Source organism: Miniopterus schreibersii (genome assembly GCF_964146895.1).
Source record: "Miniopterus schreibersii genome assembly, chromosome: 7".
Taxonomy (NCBI): Eukaryota; Metazoa; Chordata; class Mammalia; order Chiroptera; family Miniopteridae; genus Miniopterus; species Miniopterus schreibersii.
Window position 1 is genome coordinate 17,703,409 of NC_138108.1, and position 12,566 is coordinate 17,715,974.

The following is a 12,566-nucleotide window of genomic DNA, read 5'->3' on the forward strand; positions in this document are numbered from 1 at the left end:
CCATGTTTTGCCTGGTAAGGATGGAGCAGAGATGGCCCAGCCTTCAGGCTGGTCCTCGTGTAACAGCTGCCTGGTGGCCAAGGCAGGCTTCGCAGTCACTTTCAGAGAACCTTAGGACACTCTGATGTTTGGCAAGGACATGGTGGGAGCTCTGTCCTTCCTGAGGTGGTCAAAACTAGAAGCCTTAGCACGAGGTCTACGTCCAGGCTCCCCAGATGCTCTTCCTCTTTCCTCCTTGTCTTCCCTCCTCTTTAGAGAAATAGGTGGCCCTCCTCCTTATTAATATTCACCTCTATTTGGCCTTCAGCACCTTTTCCTGCCTCCTCCTAAGCTTCGTTTCCTTAAATATCCCCTGTGGTCTCAGTGTCAGCTTTTTCTTTCTTTTCCTTTCTGACTATAAACATGCTCTTTTTTTTCTGTCCAAAGCAAACAACCAACCACACATACAAAAGAAGTGATCAAAAAAACCCACCACCATAAACCCATTTTGTAAACCTGCTACCTAGGGCTGCAGCTAATTTCTTTTTCGCCTCCGTAATTCCTCATTTATGTACCACTGACACTTTCAATCATGTGTACTTATTATTTATTATTGTTTTTAAGTATTAACATTTAAAAATATATTATTTTTCCTTACAATCTAATAACATGTTTCTGGAGGCACAGATACGGAAAAGATAAAACTTTTACCTTTAAGGACGTCACAGAGCTGAGGAGAAAGACAGAGATGAAAATAATCATATACCAAGATGATTTTTTGGTCATCTAGGGATGTTTTAAAGACTATGAAAGCCCCTTCTCCCCCGAAGGCACAACTAATACCAACTGAGGTCTGGAGAAGAAAGCTTCATAGAGAAAATAACATCTGAATTGAACATACACAGGATTTTGTAAGTCAGACAAGGGGAAGACGGGTATTTAGGCAGGAGTTGCAGAAACAAGACAACAGTAACACGAGAAAAACATGGCATACAAAGAGAAATAATTAAGTTGAGGAAGCAACTAGTCTGGTGTGGTCAGAACGAAGGAAAGGCAGTTGAGTAAGAGGGAGGGATTTGAGGTTTTCCAGAAATGGTTTGTTGGAGCCCCATTTTGATGGGCCTTTAGTGAGTTCAGATCTTTGTACTACAGGAAAATTTTAAGTAGTGAAAAGAAATGATCTGATGTATATGAAAAAAATCACATGATGCCAGCATGCAGGAGAGTTGGGTTCTAAGAGTCAGGATAAAGCCTTTGAAAGGTACAGGACTGGAGACCTGGGCTGAAGGAGTAGTAGTGCCCAGCCCTAAGATTAGGAAGTAACTCAGTAACCACATAATAATTTTCCACATTCTACTTAGGCAAAAAGCAGATTTCTAATGGCTTCAACACTTTCCCCAAATGGACTGAGATAAGGCTACTCCAACTGGTGTACAGAATTTTCTGAAGGCAAACATCTGGCAAGATTTGACTTTTAAGACCTCCCCTAGAAAGCCACCCTTTTTAAGTGACTTCTACTCATAGCCAGTGAAAGAATTAGATGCATAATAACCATACCTGGACCACCATTCTGTTATTCTAAGCATTAGAAAAACTTAGTGCTCATGAGCACCCAATTTTTGTCTTTTCCTATTTCCATTTGGCCAAACTGTTAAAAGGCAAGACTTACTAACAGCACCCTCCTAACAAGAACTGCAGCCTTTTGCAGCAGGTGGTGCCCACCTCTGCCTACAGAATTACAGCCCAAACAATCTGCTTGGAACTACCGAGAAATTAGTAGAATGTGCTTCTGACTCAGCCTGTTAAGTAGGAGGACTGTTATTGTTATTTTAACTCCTGCCGGAGTATGTGGGCAACTCTCCCTCTTTCTGTCTCTAGTTAGCCATGAGACATCCCTCTTCAAAACCTCAACCCTGGAGTAGGTTCTTGCTCACTAGGAGCCTGAACAGTCTGAGGTCTGGGTATGACTGCCGGCTGATAGTACAGATTAGGATAGGCTTTCATAAAGAGACCATCTGACATCCTAATTTACCATTATTATTTATTTTTAGAATGTTGAATCTGCCTTTAAAATTATTCACATAGAGTGCCATGGACCAGAGCTAAATGCTGATGAGACAATAATCAGTACAAGTCAAGGTACTTATTTTCAGAGAATACGGTGAAAATACCATGTCTTCTTTCTCTTTTCCTTAACTGTTCCGGTATTGTGGTCCTACTGTGTGTCTTTCTCTTGCCAAATGTTCACAACAATGTCAACACTCATCAAGTGCTGCTCCTAAGGAATATTGTAAAAATAAAACAAAAAATCATCCTGTTTTATAGAAAATTGTCTTAAAGGCTAAACTTCACCCATCTGTGAATGATGAAAAGGTATAAGTATATTCTGAAAATAAAGTAAAATCTACGCAATGTCAGGTTGTAGCAAATCTTGTTGTTTAGATAAAAGACTGCGTGGAATAACAAAATAAGTATTTTTTGTTCTTTTAAAATGGTTTCCTCATTTCTACCTCGCTGATTTGTCCCTAATTTGTCTTTGTGTTTTTGGTACTAAAAATTAAGATTCAGGATTACATATTAGTAGAATAAAGTTTTGTTATAATGCTATAGAATTATGTGTCAAAACATCCATGAAAGCTTTTTAGGGTTTCAGAATTGTTGCACTCTATTAGAAATAAACTGAAGGAATCTTCAAAAGAGCAACAACTATCACTGATGTGCATTAAGGATACTGTGTGTGCTGAGCATCGTTTCATAGTAACCCTTGCATACTCATTCAGTCCTTCAACAAGTGAGGGTCCTCCAAGATAAAGACACTACTCTTGACACAGCTCAGAATGTCAAACAGTCTCTGCTCTCAGTGGGAGGACAGCATGTTGAGTGATGTCAGAGAGGTAGATGGGTTATATAGCACCTTGCTGGCCACAGGAGTGTGGGCATTATTCTGACTGTTACAGGCAGCCACTGGTGAATTTTGACCAAGAGCTGTATCAATGGATTAAGATCTATTAAAGATCACACTAGGTGAACAGCAGGTTATAGATCAGCAAGATCAAGCACAGGAGGCTACTGTACTAGTCAAGGTGAGAGGGTGGATTTCAGTGATACAGGTAGAAATAATGAGAAACATCGAATTCTGGACAGGGATGATCTTGGTACTATTGTCTGCTATGAGGCTTAAGGGAGTTGAACAGTATGTCTCCAAAAGACTGCAGAGGCTGGAATGAAACTAATTGTCAAGGCTGTTTACTACTCTATCATGTTTACATGTGGCTTTTGTGTCAAAGAGATGCTGATATATCAACCTTTACATTTAGAATTAAATGTATTAGGTTTGAAATTTTTAATTCTAAATTTACAGATTAGTAATAGCAAATGACTGCAAAGACTTTGTCATTTACAAAGCATTTTCACTCCTGTTAACCCATTCAATTTAATCTAATTGGCATGGTTAGATGACTGCAAAGCTAAACAATGTCAAGATAACAAAGCAAAAGAGAGATATCTAATTAAACAGTCACATTTATGGTATCACCAAATAAATCACTGCTGTTCCCAATAGCCTGTTTTTTCACTCTAGGTAGATATTGTGTCCTCTCTGTTTTTCTAACATCAGCCTTCTCAATTTACATAAAAGGATCCAAATAAATTTTGGTGGAATGAATTAAACTGCTATTTTTGTGTCCAATAGGTTAGGTGTCCCAATTGTTTTCCTGGTAGGCAGCATAGCTTGAGAGTCTCAAAACAGTGAGTTTGACTCCAAGCTCTGCAATCACTATATGATCTTGAATAAGTTACCGGACATATTTGGGCCTCAATTTCCTCATCTGCAAAACTGCAATGCACTTTTGACCTGTGAGGCTGACGCAGTATCTTGCATTTACTCCTATTTTCTCAGGAAAGGTTAGTCTATCTCTTCTTTCTCCCCCAACTCTGACGGAGCAGTAATTTACTCCCTTCAGAAAATAAAGGTTATAAAAGAGTCTTTACCTATAAATCTTACTACTGTTTATTGACATTTATTTCACCTTAAACAAATTCTAGAATTAACTATGTTAGAGAAAATTAGAAAAAAAACAAAACATTTTTTAAAGAAGGTTGTCTCATGATTTTTGAAAGGAATTTGAGCAATTAACATGAGGCAAACAAGGCTTTTTCTTTTAAATATCTTTTACTTTCAAAGGTAGTATTTTATATTTGGAAATAGCATTTCATCTATGGGGAAATAAATCATATTTCAATTACTGTGTTATGGCAAAATCAGCGAATCATGAGTCCCATTAGTTAGCAAGATCCTTACAGCCAATTTAAAAAAAGTGCTTTTCTAATGAGAAAAAATAAAACATAAACCCGACTGGCATGACATCACATATTAAGAACTTTGGATTTCTTATATATGAATCCTGAAGATGCTTTGATAGCCATGCTTAAACCATTTTAGCATTAAATCTTTTAAAGGATGAAAGTTATTTACAGGTAATATTAAATAGTACTAAGCACCAGATGATTGAAACATTAAAATGAGTCAACTTGACGACAGAATGAGTCAACCAGATCTTCCTGTATCAATATGGATGGAGCTCTAAATATAATGTTAGGTGAAGGCAAGCTGCAAAAGAATATTTACGGTATGATTCCATTCACGTAAACTTGTAAAATGCAGGCAGTTATATGGCACATTGTTTCATACAAGTCATTAAAGTATCATCTTCAGGGTTGTACACCTTTTAGGAAGAGAGGAAGGGGAGCTTTTGCTGTTTCTGTGATGGTTTATTTCTTTAGAAAAGATTTGAACACCATACAAGGTGATCACTTCGTAAGGTATATAAAAGCCTAATCACTGTGTTGTATACCTGTAACTAATATAATAGTGTCTATCAACTATAATTAGAAGATAAATTTTAAAAAGATTTGAACAAAGCTGACTGTTAGCATTGGCTTAATCCAATGTGGTTGATATTTGGGTGTTCATTATAAATTTTCCATATTTTTCTTTGAAAATTTTGTAAACTTTCTTGATTAAAAATAAAATAATAAAGAAATAAAAACAGTACAGCATGTATTGCTGCGGCCAATTTAAAATGGGATAATCAGTACCACTAGTAAAAAGAAATTAAGTTAAAATGCATTCTTCATTTCCTAGAGTAAAAAAATCATTCATTTGTATTCTTTCTGTAATATTATTCCACTTTTATCATAGAAATTTTGAGTTTAAAGATGAAAAAAAAGGAAAATATTCTTTCTGCTTGTAAATCGAGCTAAGTATATACATTTCTTTACTCATGCAACAATTTGAAAGTAACAAATACAAACCTAAAATAAATGTTTGCCTACTATGGCTTTTTCAATAAATGCATTACATATTTTTTCTTCCATAAATTCAGATAGAACCAACAGAAAACATAGGTGGGTCTGATTGCTAGACATTTCTACCATGACATGAAACTAGAATAGCAGCTGGGGCTGGTGATCTTTCCAGTGTCTGCGGCTCCCAGATCCATGTATACAACCTTGGGTGAACTACATCTACCTACCTCCTCTCTCTGCCTCATGCCCCTAATCTGTAAAATGGGGATGACCCCTGTTCTTTACTCATAGGGTTGTTGTAAGGAATAAATGATTTAACTTATGCAAAGTAAGTCATATAGGATCGTCTGGCAAATGTTGAGAAAATACTACTGGTATTGTCATCCCTAACAGAAGTGACAGGCTTAGTTTAATCCTCACTTCAGAAAAAGATCTTTTCATTTGTTTATTACTGAATCTTTCAAAACATTAAGTGCTATTTTAATGATCCTAATTCTATGAACTGTAGAATTCATGTGTATTTCTCCCTTATCAAAATGAACTGATATTTATTTAATAAAGATTTTTAAAAATATATTGTTAACAGTTATTTTTCACAATTGTGGGCAACTTTTCATTGTAAAGAGGATGGGACTTACCTATTCAAGGAAGAGTAATATGGTAAGGCTTGTTATGTTGTGTTCTCAAAGGGTTAATAATAGGTTCTGGCTTCCTTCTGTAAAAAAAGAATTTAGGAAATTAATAATTTACTCTCTGATCCATATAAATTAATTACATCACATGAATAAATACCAAATTCAACTTGTGTCTTTCTCTTTTTGTATTGGGTAACTATGAGACCATGAGATAAATTTCCGGATGGTTCTTTATAGTCAAGACATTGAGTATTTACAATCTGCCAGGCACTCTTTCAGGTATTTGGAATAGAGCAGTGAAAATGCTACTGTTGCACACTTTTTCTCACTTTTCAGCTTCATTCCAGTGAAGCTACGTAAGTACTATATCGAAAAAATTTTTTAAATTGTTTTCAGCTAATAAATAGCAGGCATTTGTATTCTCTCCCAAGAGAATGTGTTCATCCTGGTAAATTGTTAATTATACCCAGTTAGCTTTAGCGATCTGGGCCTCTAGCCCAGTTCGTATTGACTCTCCCTACCGCAGGATGGAGAGGGCTTTTTTTTTCCCTTAACAATGAATTAAATTTTCTCTATAGATACTAAACTTCTTTTGACATTCAGAATCCTAAAAGTCATTTTGGATTAGTACTTCTGCTTAGAAATTTCACTAGAATAATACAGAGTACTTCTTACTAATATGGTACCTAGGAAAAAAACACAATTACTAGAAGGCACTGGGCTTGTTTTGCACCTCATAAGCCATTCAGGTGTAATCATCTTCACCTACGGAGGAGATTACAAAGGGCAAACCATACAAGAATAAGTGTCCTTAAAGGCAAGGGGCAGAGTTGCGGCCCAGCTGGAAGTCCTGCTGTCTTACAATAGGTGTCTAAATCTATGCGCATCTCCATGTGTTTTCGCTAGAGCCGGTGTGATTTCACCCCTGGAGGGCGGACCCCATCATATCCTCAAGGAAGATGTTGCTTTACAAGGAGCCCTCTAAGGCTCAAAATGAGATTGATAGCTATTAATTCTTCTCCAAGGCCCAGTGGGAAAGCAAGTGTGGAAAGACAACAAGCAGGTGGCTCAGTTCTTCTCCATGACCTTCCCAAGAACAATGGGTATATGGACATGAGCAGACAAGGGTTTGATTAAAAAATAACAAGAGTTTATTGGCACAGAAACCACATCCACTCATTTCCATGTTGTCTGCAGCTGCATTCCTGCTGCACTGCCAGACTGAGGAGCTGTGACAGAGACTGTATGGCCCTTTACATATTTATGTATGGCCCACGGTATTGACTGTCCCTTTACAGAAAACATTCACGGACACTTATCTATTACCAAAGAACATGTTCATCATTTGAGTAATATTAAGAACAATCTTTTAAAAATAACATCCTGTCTTTTACAGTCTTCCCAAAATTAACTCAATAGTTATATGAATGAAAATAAAATTTCTGCCATAAACACTTAAAAACTAATTTCATTCCAGCAGAATTTAGGAATTATTGGGCAAAGAATGAGATGACTGTTAAAAAATTGAAGGTACCAAATTAGTCATAAAAAGAATGGCCAATTTATCTATCATCCTGACCTTTGCGTTTCTTTGTTTGTTATAAAATTAAAATGACTATCTATTTTTCTGGACTTTATTTTATGATCGAGAGATAAATACCATCTGGGATTTTTTTTTTAAGAAGCACTTACAGCCTATTCCATCCAGCACATAAAATTGAATCGTCATTTTAAATTAATACAGTGCAGTTAGAAGTGATCATTTTTATCCTATATAAAAAGGATTAACTTACTTGAACACAGTTTGCATTATGAGTACTATTTGGCACAGTTTTAGTACTTGTTACATTATATACAGTGAATACAGCATCCCTAAAACAATATTAGCAAACATTTATGTAGCATTTATTATGTGCCAGAAAATATTTGAAGCACTTCGTATGTATTAGTTCATTTATTCCACACTATCACCCTCTAAGACCGGCAATTATTGTTATCCCTACTTAACAGATGGGAAAACTAAGGCAAAGACTTGAAATGCCCTTCTTGGCACAACACAGCTAGAAAGTGACTAACCTTTCAGCCATATACCAACTCTTTATAGACCCTGAGGGTTGGTTTTAGGTCTTTAATTCTGGTTAAAGACCTTTCCAAGCATAAAAGCTTTGTGAGAAGTGGTATTTCAAGAATGGCAACTTTCAATTTTCTAGAAATACTAAGCACATATATTATTCAGCATATTCAGCTTCTTGAACAAATTGGAGTTTACTCAGCTGTGATCCAGTCTCTGTCCTCTACTCCATTTTTTCTACCAAGTTTACTTATGCCCCATTCCAGAACCTCTTAGCACTGGGTCTAAACATTGTTGAGAATCAGGACTGATAATACCCGACAAAGCCAAGTGGTTAACAACTATCTTTAAGGGCTAGCCCACACTTGTCGAGAACAGAAAGAGCACTGGCTTCACAAAGTCAGGTGAGTAAATCGGTTAAAGAGGAACCCAAAATAAACACTTGTTTAACTATCAACAAAAGTTATCAGGTGATTACTCGGATAAATAAGATGTGCATACAGTGAACTCAGGCTGCATATAATACAAGTTTGGCTGTTGGCATATTTATGTGCCAGTTATGTGACACCTATGGCATTCAAGTTAGAATCTTGTGAAGAACATATTCCCAAGATAGAGCTTTGTCAACTGATAGAAGAATCATGTTTAATTCATTAATGAGGAAAATATTGCCAAGGGATTTATTAAGCAACAAAGTCAAGACAAAATCTTCCCTGGATTGTTAGGCCAGGATATGCTTTGCATTAACCTTTGAAACATTCTAGCATAAGTATCATTTGGTTATTTTTCATGTTTTGATAGACTTTGTCAGATAAGCTGAACATTGAGATGCTTGAAGTTGCCGGAATCCTGAAGAGCCGATGGCTAAACTTAGCTTCATTGGTTAGCATCAGCCTGTTCCACGGGCTCTCAAATAAACAGCAATAACATATTCTCCATGTCCTCTATCAATCTGCTCTATGAGATTTTGAACAGTTCGTGTAATTCAGTGCACTTGTCCAGGACAACAAGACTTCAACTACTGGGAACTGAACTGCCGATACTCTTGGGAAAATACCCACCGCCCAAGCAGTCTTTAACTTGAGCAATGGCCAACATAAAATCATCTAGTCTAACATGCCACTAAACCATTTCTATTCCCTAACAGGTTCCGAAGCAGTTCATTACCTCTACTTATTTGTTAGTAGCTGAAAGTCAAGGTGAACCAAAACCACTGACGGTTTTAGGAGAACATTCTGTTTCTGGCCAAGGAAACATACTTCAAAATATACGTTTGAAAGAATTAAGGATGCTTAACAAAAGCTCTGTACAAAACGTATGATCTCAAGTTGTCCAGAGAATCTAGGTAAGGTAGAGAGTAAGAGTTTTCTCCTTTCATCCCCAAACCTGCTGCTTCAGGTATTGCCAAGGACTAGCAGACTGGGTTAAGCCGACTTAGTAGAAATAATCTAGTCTAGCTGAGAGCATCTCAATACAGTTCAAGGCAATAAAAAAAGGAGACAGGATTGAATTAGCCAGAAAAGTCAGGTTTAAGTCTCAGAGTCTTTCTATATTAAAGGTTTACATCCTGTTCATACAAATCCTGATATGAGTAGGGTAATTCCCCAGCCCGCCTTTCTTTCTCCCATGCAGCGACCTAGCAACTGGGGCGTGTTCCTCTTGTGGCTCAACCCAGGGCCCCCAGGGTTACTGCAGCAGGAGGAAGACGCCGAGGGCTGTGCCCTGGCTCTCAAATGCTTTAACACAGAGGTGACACACAGCACGTCCTCTCAGAGCCCACTGAGCTCAACTAGCCACATGGTTCTGCCTGAATGCAAGGGACAGAGACAGGGGCAGTGTAAATGGAGATTTGCTGAGCAATAAAAATCTCTGGCAAGAGTGAAAGAGGCATGCTATGCCCAGTAGCTACTGTAGGGTCACGTTTAGATTCCCTACTTTTAGAAAAAGAGATGAAAAGAAATAATGCTCCATGATAGCAGCTCAAATCTTATTTTGCAAAAATTGTTAACACGTGACTCTGAAAATATGTAAATATAAATAAATATTTTATCTTATGAGTGAACTGGCACTGCGATATAGAGAACCGTGGGCAGTAGAGGGACACAGGTGCCAGTGTTTTCACTTATTTTTATATTACACTGCTGTTTTCTGCTCGCATTCAGAATACACATGAAGAAACAACACTTCTTTGCTTGACAGAAAGCCACCTGCTGTTCATTTGTTCCTAATTTTCACACAAACACTGACCACTTTTAAATTGGAGAATAAATTAATGCAGATACGCAGGTTCATGAAGTATAAAGAGAAGAAACAGAGGATGTCACAGACCTTACCTTAGTGAAAAACATTAAATTTCTAGGCCAACCCTCAAGGGCTTCTATACCATGACCGCACCCTACTTTTTCAACTTTACCCCCAACTTTCTACACCATCACAAACCCTCACACATGCTTTGGTGTGTCCTTTTGTAGACCTACTAATTGCCCTTTTCACTTCACCTTCATATTTTTCTTCTCTCCTTCTCAAAAGCCCTCTTCTTTCCCTTTTTCATCTCTTCCTCTCACCTGTCTCCCCCTCCCTCCCTCCAGTCCGTCCCTCCTCTGGGTTTGTCAACTTCTAGTTGACACTGAAGCTCTTTTCTTAATGAAGTCTCGCCAGCTACCTCTAGAAAGGTCTCTGGTCTCTGTCCACGGGCGTGTGGTTTATGTTTCTGTCACTTATTTGGCATTCATATGAACTACTTGTATTGTTAATTAAGGCTCCTTAACATTGTGAATTAAGGCTGCTTAAAATCGGAAGGTCACATCCCTGGCCTTTTTTTACTACCTTATTTCAATCCTAGAAGCCACTGGTTTCTATCAAATATATGACTTTTTCCCCCCATTAGTATTTTCAATTCAAAATGAATACAAATAAAAGACAAAAATACTAAGCCATATAAAAGTCGACCACGCATTTCAAGTCAGGCTGCCATGTTACCAAATGTCCCCAGGAAGAGGCAGCACTTACACTCCCATCACTGTCCAGCTCCCGCACCGTCGGCAGCGCTGTGGCTATTTCTGTTTCCCGCCCACCCCAGCCCAGCGAGGCTGTAAACTCCAGAAGGGCCGGGCCAGGGTCTTTAGTGTTTACTGCTCCGCTGCCTGTCTGGTAGTACTTGCTCACTGACTCTTCCTCAACCGAATGAGAAACTGAGGCAGGCACTACAGAAACCGGAAAAGCGTGCTGAGCTTTAACTTTGGGCGCATGAACTCCTCTGTTCCAAGCAATGAGCCATCCTCTCTACCTGGCTCACTGTTTTTCTGATTTGAAAGTGGGTGGCTAGTAAGGTTGAATGAATGAATAAATGAAAGACTAACAGTTCGTGTCCCTAACCATTCTGACTAGAATTTGATTAAATTAGATCTCTGACATAAAAATAGCAGAGACTTTGGATGCAGCAGCTGTGCGGGACCCTGGCGTATGACCTTCTGGCTGTGACACAGTGGGCAGGCCTTCCCACTTTTGGCATCTTCAGTTTTATCACTAGTAAAGTGGAGATTATTGGTGAGATTTCCCTTACAAGGCGCTGCAAGAATGAAATAAAACCGTCTGTAGAAAGTGCTTTGCCAACTGTGGCTCTCAGTCCTAGGGCACTGCTCCGCCACGTGGCACTGCTCGGGGCCCTGGCGCAGAGACCGTCTTCCCTTGAGCCGAGGGGCCCCAAAGCGCGGCTTCTTAGCTCCCACGCTTCTCCTGAATTTTTCTAAATGCCCTTTGTAAGCTCTTAGGACGGAGGGTCTTTCAGAAAGACTGTGCCAGGGAAAGAAAGCGTCTCGTTCCCTCCTCGTGCCAACTTCACCTGCCGGGCGCCTCTGCCCACCTGCGGGGACATACAGAAATTTCTCTGTGACCCCGGTGACAGAGCACCGGGCCGTCTCTGAGGGGAGCCGCATTCTAAAGAAGCAGGGCCCAGCCGGGCGTGGCTCAGCGGTTGAGCATCGGCCTAGGATCCAGGCGATCGGGGTTCGATTCCCAGTGAGGGCACATGCCCGGGTTGCGGGCTGCAGCCAATCAATGACTCTCTCATCGTTGATGTTTCTATCTCTCTCTCTCCTTCTCCTTTCCTCTCTCTGAAATCAATAAAGATATATTTAAAAAAATAAAAATAAAAAAATAAAGCAGCGGGAATCCCACTGGCCGCTGGTGCTCCATGCCCTGGGGATGCGGGTCCTGCCTGCGGGACAATGAGAAGACCTGCACGCAGAGAGAGGACACATGGGGGGCGGGGGGACACGCTGGGCCACAGTCATCTGACCCGGAAAATGAAAGTCTAGCAGATCTACTTTTAGCCTGAAGAGCTGGACACTCTAGAAGCACATGAACTGGCTGGGGCAGGGTTTACAATTCAGGGCGATCGCAGCTGATTCAGGCCCTTCATCTTTTGCTGCATATAGATCAAGGGGCAAAAAGTGTGATAACTTAACACAGGGGGGACGAGTTGGCACCCACCCCTCCCCCTGCTGTCATGCTAATTTGAAGTATCTCGGTTCCTCCCTGAGTTATTTTCTTAACAACGGCAGCCAACATTTTAT

The 12,566-nt window shown here is 39.3% G+C and overlaps 1 protein-coding gene across 34 annotated transcripts in view; it reads right to left on the bottom strand.

Moving 5' to 3' along the window:
• The window catches only part of MAP2 (microtubule associated protein 2), a 214,013-nt gene that overhangs the window by 67,020 nt on the left and 134,427 nt on the right, over positions 1–12,566 (bottom strand). For all 34 annotated transcript variants that reach the window (XM_081143097.1, XM_081143129.1, XM_081143125.1 and 31 more), the window contains one exon: positions 5,925–6,001. The gene's annotated coding sequence lies outside the window, so the exon portion shown is untranslated. The remainder of the gene's footprint in view (positions 1–5,924; positions 6,002–12,566) is intronic.